Consider the following 12,222-nt stretch of genomic DNA (forward strand, 5'->3'; position numbering starts at 1 on the left):
CCAAGGGTTCGAGTCCGTTGTGAGTGACGATTTCGATTTTGAAATAAGTTTTTTAAGTTTGTTCGAAAGTTTTTTTTGTAAAAACTGAAAAAAACACAATCTTAATAAGTCTAGCTCGAAAGCGTTTTTGAGTTTAAAATCTATAAGCTCGGGATTGAAGCAGAGCCCTGCTAGCTCAGTCGGTGGAGCGTCGGACTTTTTATCCAACGGTCAAGGGTTTGAGTCCTTTGTGGGGCGATGATTGCCGAAGTTCTTTTTCAAATTTTATTTGAACTAGAACTGTAGAAATGACTTTTGTAAAAAGTGAAACAAACATAATCTAATTAAGTCTAGCTCGAAACCAATTTTGAGCTTGTAAGCTATGAAAAACCAGAAAATTGCCTTGTTTGTCACAAAAAAAATATTGGGAAGTTGTTTTGAGCTTGCGGAGTCATTAGAGAGTTGGGCTTTCAATCCAACAGTCAAGGGTTCGAGTCCGTTGTGAGTGAAAATTTCAAAATAAGTTTTTTTTTTAGTTTTTGTTCGAAATTTCATTTTTTTTTGTAAAAACCGAAAGAAAAACACAATCTACGTAAGTCTAGCTCGAAAGCGTTTTTGAGTTTAAAAGCTATAAACTTGGGAAAGAAGTAGAGCCTTGCGGTCAAGAGGTCAAATAAAAATAGTTTTTGTAAAAAGTGAAACAAACACAATCTAATGAAGTCTAGCTCTAAAGCGATTTTGAGCAAGGAAGCCATGAAAAATCGGAAATTTGCCTTGTTTGTCAAAAAAAATTCTGGAAAGTTGTTTTGAACTCGCCGATTTAGTAGAGAGTTGAGCTTTTAATGCAACAACCAAGGGTTCGAGTCCGTTGTGAGTGACGATTTCGATTTTGAAATAAGTTTTTTAAGTTTGTTCGAAAGTTTTTTTTGTAAAAACTGAAAAAAAAACACAATCTTAATAAGTCTAGCTCGAAAGCGTTTTTGAGTTTAAAATCTATAAGCTCGGGATTGAAGCAGAGCCCTGCTAGCTCAGTCGATAGAGCGTCGGACTTTTTATCCAACGGTCAAGGGTTTGAGTCCCTTGTGGGGCGATGATTGCCGAATTTCTTTTTCAAATTTTATTTGAACTAGAACTGTAGAAATGACTTTTGTAAAAAGTGAAACAAACATAATCTAATTAAGTCTAGCTCGTAAAGAATTTTGAGCTTGTAAGCTATGAAAAACCAGAAAATTGCCTTGTTTGTCACAAAAAATTACTGGGAATTGTTTTGAGCTTGCGGAGTCATTAGAGAGTTGGGCTTTCAATCCAACAGTCAAGGGTTTGAGTCCGTTGTGAGTGAAAATTTCAAAATAAGTTTTTTTTTTTTAGTTTTTGTTCGAAATTTCATTTTTTTTTTGTAAAAACCGAAAGAAAAACACAATCTAAGTAAGTCTAGCTCGAAAGCGTTTTTGAGTTTAAAAGCTATAAACTTGGGAAAGAAGTAGAGCCTTGCGGTCAAGAGGTCAAATAAAAATTGTTTTTGTAAAAAGTGAAACAAACACAATCTAATGAAGTCTAGCTCTAAAGCGATTTTGAGCAAGGAAGCTATGAAAAATCGGAAATTTGCCTTGTTTGTCAAAAAAAAATTCTGGAGAGTTGTTTTGAACTCGCCGATTCAGTAGAGAGTTGAGCTTTTAATGCAACAACCAAGGGTTCGAGTCCGTTGTGAGTGACGATTTCGATTTTGAAATAAGTTTTTTAAGTTTGTTCGAAAGTTTTTTTTGTAAAAACTGAAAAAAAACACAATCTTAATAAGTCTAGCTCGAAAGCGTTTTTGAGTTTAAAACCTATAAGCTCGGGATTGAAGCAGAGCCCTGCTAGCTCAGTCGGTGGAGCGTCGGACTTTTTATCCAACGGTCAAGGGTTTGAGTCCCTTGTGGGGCGATGATTGCCGAATTTCTTTTTCAAATTTTATTTGAACTAGAACTGTAGAAATGACTTTTGTAAAAAGTGAAACAAACATAATCTAATTAAGTCTAGCTCGAAAAGAATTTTGAGCTTGTAAGCTATGAAAAACCAGAAAATTGCCTTGTCTGTCACAAAAAAAATACTGGGAAGTTGTTTTGAGCTTGCGGAGTCATTAGAGAGTTGGGCTTTCAATCCAACAGTCAAGGGTTCGAGTCCGTTGTGAGTGAAAATTTCAAAATAAGTTTTTTTTTAGTTTTTGTTCGAAATTTCGTTTTTTTTTGTAAAAACCGAAAGAAAAACACGATCTAAGTAAGTCTAGCTCGAAAGCGTTTTTGAGTTTAAAAGCTATAAACTTGGGAAAGAAGTAGAGCCTTGCGGTCAAGAGGTCAAATAAAAATAATTTTTGTAAAAAGTGAAACAAACACAATCTAATGAAGTCTAACTCTAAAGCGATTTTGAGCAAGGAAGCTATGAAAAATCGGAAATTTGCCTTGTTTGTCAAAAAAAAATTCTGGAAAGTTGTTTTGAACTCGCCGATTCAGTAGAGAGTTGAGCTTTTAATGCAACAACCAAGAGTTCGAGTCCGTTGTGAGTGACGATTTCGATTTTGAAATAAGTTTTTTAAGTTTGTTCGAAAGTTTTTTTTTGTAAAAACTGAAAAAAAAAACACAATCTTAATAAGTCTAGCTCGAAAGCGTTTTTGAGTTTAAAATCTATAAGCTCGGGATTGAAGCAGAGCCCTGCTAGCTCAGTCGGTGGAGCGTCGGACTTTTTATCCAACGGTCAAGGGTTTGAGTCCCTTGTGGGGCGATGATTGCCGAATTTCTTTTTCAAATTTTATTTGAACTAGAACTGTAGAAATGACTTTTGTAAAAAGTGAAACAAACATAATCTAATTAAGTCTAGCTCGAAAAGAATTTTGAGCTTGTAAGCTATGAAAAACCAGAAAATTGTCTTGTTTGTCACAAAAAAAATATTGGGAAGTTGTTTTGAGCTTGCGGAGTCATTAGAGAGTTGGGCTTTTAATCCAACAGTCAAGGGTTCGAGTCCGTTGTGAGTGAAAATTTCAAAATAAGTTTTTTTTTAGTTTTTGTTCGAAATTTCATTTTTTTTTTGTAAAAACCGAAAGAAAAACACAATCTAAGTAAGTCTAGCTCGAAAGCGTTTTTGAGTTTAAAAGCTATAAACTTGGGAAAGAAGTAGAGCCTTGCGGTCAAGAGGTCAAATAAAAATAATTTTTGTAAAAAGTGAAACAAACACAATCTAATGAAGTCTAGCTCTAAAGCGATTTTGAGCAAGGAAGCTATGAAAAATCGGAAATTTGCCTTGTTTGTCAAAAAAAAATTCTGGAAAGTTGTTTTGAACTCGCCGATTCAGTAGAGAGTTGAGCTTTTAATGCAACAACCAAGGGTTCGAGTCCGTTGTGAGTGACGATTTCGATTTTGAAATAAGTTTTTTAAGTTTGTTCGAAAGTTTTTTTTTGTAAAAACTGAAAAAAAAAACACAATCTTAATAAGTCTAGCTCGAAAGCGTTTTTGAGTTTAAAATCTATCAGCTCGGGATTGAAGCAGAGCCCTGCTAGCTCAGTCGGTGGAGCGTCGGACTTTTTATCCAACGGTCAAGGGTTTGAGTCCCTTGTGGGGCGATGATTGCCGAATTTCTTTTTCAAATTTTATTTGAACTAGAACTGTAGAAATGACTTTTGTAAAAAGTGAAACAAACATAATCTAATTAAGTCTAGCTCGAAAAGAATTTTGAGCTTGTAAGCTATGAAAAACCAGAAAATTGTCTTGTTTGTCACAAAAAAAATATTGGGAAGTTGTTTTGAGCTTGCGGAGTCATTAGAGAGTTGGGCTTTTAATCCAACAGTCAAGGGTTCGAGTCCGTTGTGAGTGAAAATTTCAAAATAAGTTTTTTTTAGTGTTTGTTCGAAATTTCATTTTTTTTTGTAAAAACCGAAAGAAAAACACAATCTAAGTAAGTCTAGCTCGAAAGCGTTTTTGAGTTTAAAAGCTATAAACTTGGGAAAGAAGTAGAGCCTTGCGGTCAAGAGGTCAAATAAAAATAATTTTTGTAAAAAGTGAAACAAACACAATCTAATGAAGTCTAGCTCTAAAGCGATTTTGAGCAAGGAAGCTATGAAAAATCGGAAATTTGCCTTGTTTGTCAAAAAAAAATTCTGGAAAGTTGTTTTGAACTCGCCGATTCAGTAGAGAGTTGAGCTTTTAATGCAACAACCAAGGGTTCGAGTCCGTTGTGAGTGACGATTTCGATTTTGAAATAAGTTTTTTAAGTTTGTTCGAAAGTTTTTTTTTGTAAAAACTGAAAAAAAAACACAATCTTAATAAGTCTAGCTCGAAAGCGTTTTTGAGTTTAAAATCTATAAGCTCGGGATTGAAGCAGAGCCCTGCTAGCTCAGTCGGTGGAGCGTCGGACTTTTTATCCAACGGTCAAGGGTTTGAGTCCCTTGTGGGGCGATGATTGCCGAATTTCTTTTTCAAATTTTATTTGAACTAGAACTGTAGAAATGACTTTTGTAAAAAGTGAAACAAACATAATCTAATTAAGTCTAGCTCGAAAAGAATTTTGAGCTTGTAAGCTATGAAAAACCAGAAAATTGCCTTGTCTGTCACAAAAAAAATACTGGGAAGTTGTTTTGAGCTTGCGGAGTCATTAGAGAGTTGGGCTTTTAATCCAACAGTCAAGGGTTCGAGTCCGTTGTGAGTGAAAATTTCAAAATAAGTTTTTTTTAGTGTTTGTTCGAAATTTCATTTTTTTTTGTAAAAACCGAAAGAAAAACACAATCTAAGTAAGTCTAGCTCGAAAGCGTTTTTGAGTTTAAAAGCTATAAACTTGGGAAAGAAGTAGAGCCTTGCGGTCAAGAGGTCAAATAAAAATAATTTTTGTAAAAAGTGAAACAAACACAATCTAATGAAGTCTAGCTCTAAAGCGATTTTGAGCAAGGAAGCTATGAAAAATCGGAAATTTGCCTTGTTTGTCAAAAAAAAAATTCTGGAAAGTTGTTTTGAACTCGCCGATTCAGTAGAGAGTTGAGCTTTTAATGCAACAACCAAGGGTTCGAGTCCGTTGTGAGTGACGATTTCGATTTTGAAATAAGTTTTTTAAGTTTGTTCGAAAGTTTTTTTTGTAAAAACTGAAAAAAAAACACAATCTTAATAAGTCTAGCTCGAAAGCGTTTTTGAGTTTAAAATCTATAAGCTCGGGATTGAAGCAGAGCCCTGCTAGCTCAGTCGGTGGAGCGTCGGACTTTTTATCCAACGGTCAAGGGTTTGAGTCCCTTGTGGGGCGATGATTGCCGAATTTCTTTTTCAAATTTTATTTGAACTAGAACTGTAGAAATGACTTTTGTAAAAAGTGAAACAAACATAATCTAATTAAGTCTAGCTCGAAAAGAATTTTGAGCTTGTAAGCTATGAAAAACCAGAAAATTGTCTTGTTTGTCACAAAAAAAATATTGGGAAGTTGTTTTGAGCTTGCGGAGTCATTAGAGAGTTGGGCTTTCAATCCAACAGTCAAGGGTTCGAGTCCGTTGTGAGTGAAAATTTCAAAATAAGTTTTTTTTAGTTTTTGTTCGAAATTTCATTTTTTTTTTGTAAAAACCGAAAGAAAAACACAATCTAAGTAAGTCTAGCTCGAAAGCGTTTTTGAGTTTAAAAGCTATAAACTTGGGAAAGAAGTAGAGCCTTGCGGTCAAGAGGTCAAATAAAAATAATTTTTGTAAAAAGTGAAACAAACACAATCTAATGAAGTCTAGCTCTAAAGCGATTTTGAGCAAGGAAGCTATGAAAAATCGGAAATTTGCCTTGTTTGTCAAAAAAATTCTGGAAAGTTGTTTTGAACTCGCCGATTTAGTAGAGAGTTGAGCTTTTAATGCAACAACCAAGGGTTCGAGTCCGTTGTGAGTGACGATTTCGATTTTGAAATAAGTTTTTTAAGTTTGTTCGAAAGTTTTTTTTGTAAAAACTGAAAAAAAACACAATCTTAATAAGTCTAGCTCGAAAGCGTTTTTGAGTTTAAAATCTATAAGCTCGGGATTGAAGCAGAGCCCTGCTAGATCAGTCGGTAGAGCGTCGGACTTTTTATCCAACGGTCAAGGGTTTGAGTCCCTTGTGGGGCGATGATTGCCGAATTTCTTTTTCAAATTTGATTTGAACTAGAACTGTAGAAATGACTTTTGTAAAAAGTGAAACAAACATAATCTAATTAAGTCTAGCTCGAAAAGAATTTTGAGCTTGTAAGCTATGAAAAACCAGAAAATTGCCTTGTTTGTCACAAAAAAAATACTGGGAAGTTGTTTTGAGCTTGCGGAGTCCTTAGAGAGTTGGGCTTTCAATCCAACAGTCAAGGGTTCGAGTCCGTTGTGGGTGAAAATTTCAAATTAAGTTTTTTTTTAGTTTTTCTTCGAATTTTTTTTTTTGTAAAAACTGAAAGAAAAACACAATCTAAGTAAGTCTAGCTCGAAAGCGTTTTTGAGTTTAAAAGCTATAAACTCGGGAAAGAAGTAGAGCCTTGCGGTCAAGAGGTCCAATAAAAATGATTTTTGTAAAAAGTGAAACAAACACAATCTAATGAAGTCTAGCTCTAAAGCGATTTTGAGCAAGGAAGCTTTGAAAAATCAGAAATTTGCCTTGTTTGTTAAAAAAAAATTCTGGAAAGTTGTTTTGAACTCGCCGATTCAGTAGAGAGTTGAGCTTTTAATGCAACAACCAAGGGTTCGAGTCCGTTGTGAGTGACGATTTCGATTTTGAAATAAGTTTTTTAAGTTTGTTCGAAAGTTTTTTTTGTAAAAACTGAAAAAAAACACAATCTTAATAAGTCTAGCTCGAAAGCGTTTTTGAGTTTAAAATCTATACGCTCGGGAATGAAGCAGAGCCCTGCTAGCTCAGTCGGTGGAGCGTCGGGCTTTTTATCCAACGGTCAAGGGTTTGAGTCCCTTGTGGGGCGATGATTGCCGAATTTCTTTTTCAAATTTTATTTGAACTAGAACTGTAGAAATGACTTTTGTAAAAAGTGAAACAAACATAATCTAATTAAGTCTAGCTCGAAAAGAATTTTGAGCTTGTAAGCTATGAAAAACCAGAAAACTGCCTTGTTTGTCACAAAAAAAATACTGGGAAGTTGTTTTGAGCTTGCGGAGTCATTAGAGAGTTGGGCTTTCAATCCAACAGTCAAGGGTTCGAGTCCGTTGTGAGTGAAAATTTCAAAATAAGTTTTTTTTTAGTTTTTGTTCGAAATTTCATTTTCTTTTGTAAAAACCGAAAGAAAAACACAATCTAAGTAAGTCTAGCTCGAAAGCGTTTTTGAGTTTAAAAGCTATAAACTTGGGAAAGAAGTAGAGCCTCGCGGTCAAGAGGTCAAATAAAAATAATTTTTGTAAAAAGTGAAACAAACACAATCTAATGAAGTCTAGCTCTAAAGCGATTTTGAGCAAGGAAGCTATGAAAAGTCGGAAATTTGCCTTGTTTGTCAAAAAAAATTCTGGAAAGTTGTTTTGAACTCGCCGATTTAGTAGAGAGTTGAGCTTTTAATGCAACAACCAAGGGTTCGAGTCCGTTGTGAGTGACGATTTCGATTTTGAAATAAGTTCGAAAGTTTTTTTTGTAAAAACTGAAAAAAAACACAATCTTAATAAGTCTAGCTCGAAAGCGTTTTTGAGTTTAAAATCTATAAGCTCGGGATTGAAGCAGAGCCCTGCTAGCTCAGTCGGTAGAGCGTCGGACTTTTTATCCAACGGTCAAGGGTTTGAGTCCCTTGTGGGGCGATGATTGCCGAATTTCTTTTTCAAATTTTATTTGAACTAGAACTGTAGAAATGACTTTTGTAAAAAGTGAAACAAACATAATCTAATTAAGTCTAGCTCGAAAAGAATTTTGAGCTTGTAAGCTATGGAAAACCAGAAAATTGCCTTGTTTGTCACAAAAAAAATACTGGGAAGTTGTTTTGAGCTTGCGGAGTCATTAGAGAGTTGGGCTTTCAATCCAACAGTCAAGGGTTCGAGTCCGTTGTGGGTGAAAATTTCAAATTAAGTTTTTTTTTTAGTTTTTCTTCGAATTTTTTTTTTTGTAAAAACTGAAAGAAAAACACAATCTAAGTAAGTCTAGCTCGAAAGCGTTTTTGAGTTTAAAAGCTATAAACTCGGGAAAGAAGTAGAGCCTTGCGGTCAAGAGGTCCAATAAAAATGATTTTTGTAAAAAGTGAAACAAACACAATCTAATGAAGTCTAGCTCTAAAGCGATTTTGAGCAAGGAAGCTTTGAAAAATCAGAAATTTGCCTTGTTTGTTAAAAAAAAATTCTGGAAAGTTGTTTTGAACTCGCCGATTCAGTAGAGAGTTGAGCTTTTAATGCAACAACCAAGGGTTCGAGTCCGTTGTGAGTGACGATTTCGATTTTGAAATAAGTTTTTTAAGTTTGTTCGAAAGTTTTTTTTGTAAAAACTGAAAAAAAACACAATCTTAATAAGTCTAGCTCGAAAGCGTTTTTGAGTTTAAAATCTATACGCTCGGGAATGAAGCAGAGCCCTGCTAGCTCAGTCGGTGGAGCGTCGGGCTTTTTATCCAACGGTCAAGGGTTTGAGTCCCTTGTGGGGCGATGATTGCCGAATTTCTTTTTCAAATTTTATTTGAACTAGAACTGTAGAAATGACTTTTGTAAAAAGTGAAACAAACATAATCTAATTAAGTCTAGCTCGAAAAGAATTTTGAGCTTGTAAGCTATGAAAAACCAGAAAACTGCCTTGTTTGTCACAAAAAAAATACTGGGAAGTTGTTTTGAGCTTGCGGAGTCATTAGAGAGTTGGGCTTTCAATCCAACAGTCAAGGGTTCGAGTCCGTTGTGAGTGAAAATTTCAAAATAAGTTTTTTTTTAGTTTTTGTTCGAAATTTCATTTTCTTTTGTAAAAACCGAAAGAAAAACACAATCTAAGTAAGTCTAGCTCGAAAGCGTTTTTGAGTTTAAAAGCTATAAACTTGGGAAAGAAGTAGAGCCTCGCGGTCAAGAGGTCAAATAAAAATAATTTTTGTAAAAAGTGAAACAAACACAATCTAATGAAGTCTAGCTCTAAAGCGATTTTGAGCAAGGAAGCTATGAAAAGTCGGAAATTTGCCTTGTTTGTCAAAAAAAATTCTGGAAAGTTGTTTTGAACTCGCCGATTTAGTAGAGAGTTGAGCTTTTAATGCAACAACCAAGGGTTCGAGTCCGTTGTGAGTGACGATTTCGATTTTGAAATAAGTTCGAAAGTTTTTTTTGTAAAAACTGAAAAAAAACACAATCTTAATAAGTCTAGCTCGAAAGCGTTTTTGAGTTTAAAATCTATAAGCTCGGGATTGAAGCAGAGCCCTGCTAGCTCAGTCGGTAGAGCGTCGGACTTTTTATCCAACGGTCAAGGGTTTGAGTCCCTTGTGGGGCGATGATTGCCGAATTTCTTTTTCAAATTTTATTTGAACTAGAACTGTAGAAATGACTTTTGTAAAAAGTGAAACAAACATAATCTAATTAAGTCTAGCTCGAAAAGAATTTTGAGCTTGTAAGCTATGGAAAACCAGAAAATTGCCTTGTTTGTCACAAAAAAAATACTGGGAAGTTGTTTTGAGCTTGCGGAGTCATTAGAGAGTTGGGCTTTCAATCCAACAGTCAAGGGTTCGAGTCCGTTGTGGGTGAAAATTTCAAAATAAGTTTTTTTTTTAGTTTTTCTTCGAATTTTTTTTTTTGTAAAAACTGAAAGAAAAACACAATCTAAGTAAGTCTAGCTCGAAAGCGTTTTTGAGTTTAAAAGCTATAAACTCGGGAAAGAAGTAGAGCCTTGCGGTCAAGAGGTCAAATAAAAATGATTTTTGTAAAAAGTGAAACAAACACAATCTAATGAAGTCTAGCTCTTAAGCGATTTTGAGCAAGGAAGCTATGAAAAATCAGAAATTTGCCTTGTTTGTCAAAAAAAATTCTGGAAAGTTGTTTTGAACTCGCCGATTCAGTAGAGATTTCAGCTTTTAATGCAACAACCAAGGGTTCGAGTCCGTTGTGAGTGACGATTTTAAAATAATTTTTTATAGTTTGTTCGAAAGTTTTTTGTAAAAACTGAAAAAAAAAACAATTTTAATAATAAGTCTAGCTCGAAAGCGTTTTTTTTGAGTTTAAAATCTATAAGCTCGTGAATGAAGCAGAGCCCTGCTAGCTCAGTCGGTAGAGCGTTGGACTTTTAATCCAACGGTCAAGGGTTCGAGTCCCTTGTGGGGCGATGATTGCAGAATTTCTTTTTCAAATTTTTTGAACTGGAACTGTAGAATTATTTTTTGTAAAAAGTGAAACAAACATAATCTAATTAAGTCTAGCTCGAAAACAATTTTGAGCTTGTAAGCCATGAAAAACCAGAAAATTGCCTTGTTTGTCACAAAAAAAATACTGGGAAGTTGTTTTGAGCTTGCGGAGTCATTAGAGAGTTGGGCTTTCAATCCAACAGTCAAGGGTTCAAGTCCGTTGTGGGTGAAAATTTCAAAATAAGTTTTTTTTTAGTTTTTGTTCGAAATTTTGTTTTTTTTTGTAAAAACTGAAAGAAAAACACAATCTAAGTAAGTCTAGCTCGAAAGCGTTTTTGAGTTTAAAAGCTATAAACTCGGGAAAGAAGTAGAGCCTTGCGGTCAAGAGGTCAAATAAAAATGATTTTTGTAAAAAGTGAAACAAACACAATCTAATGAAGTCTAGCTCTAAAGCGATTTTGAGCAAGGAAGCTATGAAAAATCAGAAATTTGCCTTGTTTGTCAAAAAAAAATTCTGGAAAGTTGTTTTGAACTCGCCGATTCAGTAGAGAGTTCAGCTTTTAATGCAACAACCAAGGGTTCGAGTCCGTTGTGAGTGACGATTTTAAAATAAGTTTTTAAAGTTTGTTCGAAAGTTTTTTGTAAAAACTGAAAAAAAAACAATTTTAATTATAAGTCTAGCTCGAAAGCGTTTTTTTTTTAGTTTAAAATCTATAAGCTCGTGAATGAAGCAGAGCCCTGCTAGCTCAGTCGGTAGAGCGTTGGACTTTTAATCCAACGGTCAAGGGTTCGAGTCCCTTGTGGGGCGATGATTGCAGAATTTCTTTTTCAAATTTTTTGAACTAGAACTGTAGAATTATTTTTTGTAAACAGTGAAACAAACATAATCTAATTAAGTCTAGCTCGAAAACAATTTTGAGCTTGTAAGCTATGAAAAACCAGAAAATTGCCTTGTTTGTCACAAAAAAAATACTGGGAAGTTGTTTTGAGCTTGCGGAGTCATTAGAGAGTTGGGCTTTCAATCCAACAGTCAAGGGTTCGAGTCCGTTGTGGGTGAAAATTTCAAAATAAGTTTTTTTTTAGTTTTTGTTCGAAATTTTATTTTTTTTTGTAAAAACTGAAAGAAAAACACAATCTAAGTAAGTCTAGCTCGAAAGCGTTTTTGAGTTTAAAAGCTATAAACTCGGGAAAGAAGTAGAGCCTTGCAGTCAAGAGGTCAAATAAAATTGATTTTTGTAAAAAGTGAAACAAACACAATCTAATGAAGTCTAGCTCTAAAGCGATTTTGAGCAAGGAAGCTCAGAAAAATCAGAAATTTGCCTTGTTTGTCAAAAAAAATTCTGCAAAGTTGTTTTGAACTCGCCGATTCAGTAGAGAGTTGAGCTTTTAATGCAACAACCAAGGGTTCGAGTCCGTTGTGAGTGACGATTTTAAAATAAGTTTTTAAAGTTTGTTCGATAGTTTTTTGTAAAAACTGAAAAAAAAAACAATCTTAATAATAAGTCTAGCTCGAAAGCGTTTTTGAGTTTAAAATCTATAAGCTCGTGAATGAAGCAGAGCCCTGCTAGCTCAGTCGGTAGAGCGTTGGACTTTTAATCCAACGGTCATGGGTTCGAGTCCCTTGTGGGGCGATGATTGCAGAATTTCTTTTTCAAATTTTTTTGAACTAGAACTGTAGAATTAATTTTTGTAAAAAGTGAAACAAGCATAATCTAAATAAGTCTAGCTCGAAAACAATTTTGAGCTTGTAAGCTATGAAAAACCAGAAAATTGCCTTGTTTGTCACAAAAAAAATACTGGGAAGTTGTTTTGAGCTTGCGGAGTCATTAGAGAGTTGGGCTTTCAATCCAACAGTCAAGGGTTCGAGTCCGTTGTGGGTGAAAATTTCAAAATAAGTTTTTTTTTAGTTTTTGTTCGAAATTTTATTTTTTTTTGTAAAAACTGAAAGAAAAACACAATCTAAGTAAGTCTAGCTCGAAAGCGTTTTTGAGTTTAAAAGCTATAAACTCGGGAAAGAAGTAGAGC

The 12,222-nt window shown here is 34.5% G+C and overlaps 1 protein-coding gene and 3 non-coding genes across 5 annotated transcripts in view; all 4 read left to right on the plus strand.

Moving 5' to 3' along the window:
• The window catches only part of LOC134852162 (tetratricopeptide repeat protein 17-like), a 154,706-nt gene that overhangs the window by 88,402 nt on the left and 54,082 nt on the right, over window positions 1–12,222 (plus strand). The window lies entirely within an intron of this gene.
• On the plus strand, window positions 10,106–10,178 carry Trnak-uuu (transfer RNA lysine (anticodon UUU)). The gene has a single exon. It is a non-coding gene; the product is annotated as a tRNA-Lys (tRNA).
• On the plus strand, window positions 10,933–11,005 carry Trnak-uuu (transfer RNA lysine (anticodon UUU)). Its single transcript has one exon. It is a non-coding gene; the product is annotated as a tRNA-Lys (tRNA).
• Window positions 11,756–11,828, plus strand: Trnak-uuu (transfer RNA lysine (anticodon UUU)). Its single transcript has one exon. It is a non-coding gene; the product is annotated as a tRNA-Lys (tRNA).

This window comes from Symsagittifera roscoffensis, chromosome 7 (genome assembly GCF_963678635.1).
Source record: "Symsagittifera roscoffensis chromosome 7, txSymRosc1.1, whole genome shotgun sequence".
Classification (NCBI taxonomy): domain Eukaryota; kingdom Metazoa; phylum Xenacoelomorpha; order Acoela; family Convolutidae; genus Symsagittifera; species Symsagittifera roscoffensis.